We start from the raw sequence: 5,809 nt of genomic DNA, 5'->3' as shown, positions 1-5,809 counted from the left end.
AAAGTGAAAGCAATATGAGACCTATGGGATAATATAAAGTGCGCCAATCTACATGTAATAGGGATTCCAAAAGGAGAAGAAAGAGAAAAGGGGATCGAAAATGTATTTGAAGAAATTATGGCAGAAAACTTCCCAAACCTAAAGAAGAAAACAGACATCCAGGTACAGGAAGCACAGAGGGTCCCAAACAAAATAAACCAAAACAGACCTACACCAAGACATATTATAATAAAAATGGCAAAAGTTAAAGAGAGGATTCTAAAGGCAGCAAGAGAAAAACAAAGAGTTAATTACAAGGTAACCCCCGTAAGGCTATCAGCTGATTTCTCTACAGAAATGCTGCAGGCCAGAGGGAGTGGCTAGGTCTATTCAAAGTCCTGAAAGGGAAAAATTCTGCAACTTAGGATACTCTACCCAGCAAGATTATCATTTAGAATAGGAGGAGAGTTAAAGAGTTCCTCAGACAAGCAAAAACTAAAAGAATACAGCAATACTAAACCTGTTCTAAAGGAAATATTGAAAGGCCTTTTCTAAACAGAAAACAAGTAAGAATCTACACCAAAGAGGAAATCACAATCGGAAATAAAATCACTTAAAAGAGCCAGTACACAGATTAAAAAAACAAAAATCAAATCAAAAAATTTCTATGAAAAGTGATGATAACCACAATGAACAGCAGAAGGACAAACACGAAGGTGTAAAAGAGGACGCGTCAAAATCATAAAGTGAGGGGAAGAAGGGTAAGAAAATGTAAATTTTTTTTTCCTAGAATGTGTTTGAGCTTATATGACTGCCAGTCTAAGGCACGTAGATAATAGGAAGGGATTAACATACTTGAAAAACAGGGTAACCACAAATTAAAAACATAAAATAGATTCACAAAACCAAAAAGAAAAGAACATAAGTATAATTAAAAAAATCATCAAACCACAATAGGAAAAAGAAAGAGAGACAAGGAAGAAGTCTAAAATCAGTGGGAAAACAAGGTTTAAAATGGCAATAAATACATATCTATCAATAATTACCTTAAATGTCGATGGACTAAACGCTCCAATCAAAAGACACAGAATGGCAGACTGGATTAAAAAAAAAAAAACTGGAACCTACGATATGCTGCCTACAAGAGACATACTTTAGGGCAAAGGACACATATATATTGAAAGTGAGGGAATGGAAAAAGTTATTTCATGAAAACAAAAATGACAAGAAAGCAGAGGTAGCAATACTCATATCAGACAAAATAGACTTTAAAACAAAGGCCATAAAGAAAGATAAAGAAGAACACTATATAATGATAAATGCATCAATACAAGAAGAGGATTTTACACTTGTCAACATATATATCCCTAATATAGGAGCACCCAAATACAACAAATGCGAACAGACATAAAGGGAGAAACTGATAGAAATACAATAATAGTAGGAGACTTTAACACCCCGCTCACATCAGTGCACAGATCTTCCAGACAGAGAATCAATAAGGCAACAGAGATCCTAAATGATACAACAGAACAGTTAGACTTAATTGATATTTTCAGGACATTACATCCAAAAAAACCAGAATATACATTCTTTTCAAGTGCACATGGAACATTCTCTAGGACTGACCACATACTAGGGCACGAAACAAGCCTCAACAAATTTTAAGACTATAGAAGTTATCTCAAGCATGTTTTCTGACAACAACGACATGAAACTAGAAATTAACCACAGAAAAAGAAATGAGAAAAAAATGATTACATGGAGACTAAACAACAAGCTACTAAAACACCAATGGATCAAAGAGGAAATCAAAGAGGAAATTTAAAAATACCTTGAGACAAATGACAATGAAACTACAACTATACAAAATCTATGGGATGCAGCAAAAGTAGTTCTTAGAGGGAAGTTCATAATGATACAAGCCTTCCTCAAAAAACAAGAAAAATCTCAAATAAACAACCTAACCTACCACTTAAATAATTAGAAAAAGAAGAACAAGCAAAACCTTAAGTCAGCAGAAGGAAGTAAATAATAAGGATCAGAGAGGAAAAAAATAAAATAGAGATTAAAAACAATAGAAAAAAAAGCAATAAAACCAAGAGCTGGTTCTTTAAAGGGTAAACAAGACTGACAAGCCTCTGGCCAGGCTCACCAAGAAGAAAAGAGAGAGAGAACCCAAATAAACAAAATAAGAAATGAAAATGGAGAGATAACAACTGATACTGCAGAAATACAAAAAATCACGAGGGAATACTATGAACAATTATATGCCAACAAATACAACAACCTAGAAGAAATGGACAAGTTTCTAAAAACATACAGCCCACCAAAATTGAATCAAGAAGAAACAGATAATTTGAACAGACCAATCACCAGAAGTGAGAGAGAATCTGTAATTAAAAAAAAAAAAAAAAAAAACTCCCTACAAACAGAAGTCCAGGACCAGATGGCTTCACAGGGGAATTCTACCAAACATACAAAGAAGAACTTATACTGATCCTTTTCAAACTCTTCCAAAAAACTGAAGAGGAGAGGACACTCCCAAAGACATTCTATGAAGCCACCATCACCCTGATACCAAAACCAGACAAAGATACCACCAAAAATAAAAAGAAAAATGACAGGCCAATATCTTTGATGAATATAGACGCAAAAATTCTCAACAAAATATTAGCAAACTGAATCCAACAACACATAAAAAAGATCATACACCAGGACAAAGTGGAATTCATCCCTAGTTCACAAGGATGGTTCAGCATATGCAAATCAATCAATGTAATACACCACATAAACAAAAAAGACAAAAACCGCATGATCACCTCAACAGATGCAGAAAAAGCATTCAACATTCATTCATGATAAAAGAAAAAACTCTTACCAAAGGGGATATAGAGGGAACATATCTCAATATAATAAAAGCTATTTATGACAAACCCACAGCCAATATAATACTCAATGGTGAAAAGCTGAAAGCCTTCCCGCTAAAGTCTGGAACAAGACAAGGATGCCCACAATCACCTCTTCTATTCAACATAGTATTGGAAGTCCTACCCACAGCAATCAGACAAGAAAAAGAAAAGTTATTCCAATTGGAAGGGAAGAGGTAAAATTGTCTCTATATACAGATAAGATGATACTATATATAGAAAACCCTGAGAACTCCCCACGAAAACTACTAGAACTGATAAACGAATTCCGCAAAGTAGCAGGATACAAGATTAACATACAGTTATCAGTTGCATTTCTTTACACCAAAAATGAAATATCAGAAACGGAATGTAAAAAAAAATAATACCTCTTAAAATTGCACCCCCCCAAAAAACATACATGGGAATAAACCTGACCAAGGAGGTAAAAGGCTTATATGCTGAGAACTATAAAACTGCACCTATAAAATTGCAGTAGTAAAGGAAATTGAAGATGATTCAAAGAAATGGAAGAAAGATACCCCATGCTCTTGAACTGGAAGAATTAATATTGTTAAAATGGCAATACTACTCAAAGCAATCTACAGATTTAACACAATCGCTATCAAATTACCCATGACATTTTTCACAGAACTAGAACAAATAATCCAAAAATTTATATGGAACCATAAAAGACCCAGAAATGCCACAGCAATCCTGAGGGGGGAAAACAAAGCAGGAGGCATAACTCTCCCAGAATTCAGACAATACTACAAAGCTACAGTAATCAAAACAGTGTGGTATTGGTACAAAAACAGAATATACGGATCAACGGAACAGAACAGAGAGCCCAGAAATAAACACACACCTACGGTCAATCTTCAACAAAGGAGGCAAGAATATAAAATGGGAAAAAGACAGTCTCTTTAGCAAGTGGTGCTGGGAAAGTTGGACAGCTGCATGTAAGTCAGTGAAATTAGAACACACCCTCACACCATGCACAAAAATAAACTCAAAATGGATTAAAGACATATATAAGACATGGCACCATAAAACTCCTAGGAGAGAACATAGGCAAAACATTCTCTGACATAAATCATATCAGTGTTTTCTTATGTCAGTTTCCCAAAACAATAGAAACAAAAAAAAAAATAAACAAATGGGACCTAATCAAACTTAGAAGCTTTTGCACAGCAAAGGAAACCATGAACAAAACGAAAAGACAACCTTTGGAATGGGAGAAAATATTTGCAAATGATGTGACTGACAAGGGCTTAATATCCAAAATATACAAACAGCTTATACAACTCAACAATAAAAAAACAAACAACCCAATCGAAAAATGGGCAGAAAACCTAAATAGACATTTCTCCAAAGAAGACATACAGATGGCCAAGAGGCACATGTAAAGCTGCTCAACATCACTAATTATTAGAGAAATGCAAATCAAAACCACAATGGGGTACCAGCTCACACTGGTCAGAATGGCTATCATTAACAACTCTACAAATAACAAATGCTGGAGAGGGTGTGGAGAAAATGGAACCCTCCCACGCTGTTGGTGGGAATGTAAGTTGGTGCAGCCACCATGGGGAACAGTATGAAGTTTCTTCAGAAAACTGAAAATACAGCTGCCAATATGATCCAGCAATCCCACTCCTGGGCACATATCTGGACAAAACTATAATGCAAAAATATACATGCACCCCTAATGTTCATAGCAATGCTATCCACAATAGCCAAGACATGGACACAACCTAAATGTCCATCGACAGATGAACGGATAAAGAAGATGTGGTACATATATACAATGGAATATTACTCAACCGTGAAAAAGAACGAAATAATGCCATTTGCAGCAACATGGATGGATCTAGAGGTCATCATACTAAGTGAAGTCAGACAGAGAAAGACAAATATATCACTTATATATGGAACCTAAAATATGACACAAATGAACTTATCTATGAAACAGAAATGGACTCACAGACAGAGAGATCAGACTTGTGGTTGCTGGGGGTGTGGGGGGCGGGAGGGTGGTACAGAAAGGGATGGAGTGGGAGTTTGGGATGAGCAGATGCCCACTATTATATATACAATGGATCAACAAGGTCCTACTGTAGAGCATAGGGAACTATACCCAGTCTTCTGGGATAAACAGTAATGGAAAAGAATATAAAAAAGAATGTATATATACACATATGTCTAACTGAGTCACTTCGCTGTACAGAAGAAATTAGCACAACACGGTAAATCAACCATACTTCAATAAAATAAAAAAAAGTACCCAATTCACCCACCCGTCCCCCAAACCCATTGCCTTCCATGTCGGAGGCTAAGATACCCGGTGGCGCTGTGGGTGCTGGAAACACAGTACCCGGGTGGGGGGTGGAGGCGGGGGGGTGGTCATCCAAGGCAAAGAGCACAGGCCCCGGGCTCTCCGGTGCCCGTCCCTGTCCTGCCCCTTACAGCTGTTGACCTTGAGCAAATTCCTCACCCTCTCTGTGCCCCAGCTTTATTCCCACCCACAGGATGGGGTTGCCGATGGCAGTACCCACCCCACATAAGGTTGTAGGAAGTAACAGACAGGGTGCCAGCGAGTGCTTCCCGCGTGGCAGCAGCGGGGGAAGGAGAAGCTGAATCGCCTTGCCTTCTAGGAGAAAGGACCTGTCAGCCTGGAGAGTAATTCAGAACTCGGAGAACAAAAGAGGCTTCTCATCTCTGTGCACTTGGAGGAGGTAATAGAGACCCTGGGCGGGAGGGGTGGCGGAGCCAGGCCTCGCGGGGGGTCTTCGCACAGCAGACCTGTAACTGCGCCAAAGCCCGCCATCTCTATCGCCCCCCCCACCCCCGGCAGCCCCAAGCAGGCGCGCAGCTTAAGGGAGAAAACAGCGCTCGCTATGCAGAAACCCACGCCCAGA

This window comes from Delphinus delphis, chromosome 2, assembly GCF_949987515.2.
Source record: "Delphinus delphis chromosome 2, mDelDel1.2, whole genome shotgun sequence".
Lineage (NCBI taxonomy): Eukaryota > Metazoa > Chordata > Mammalia > Artiodactyla > Delphinidae > Delphinus > Delphinus delphis.
This window is presented reverse-complemented; position numbering follows the sequence as displayed.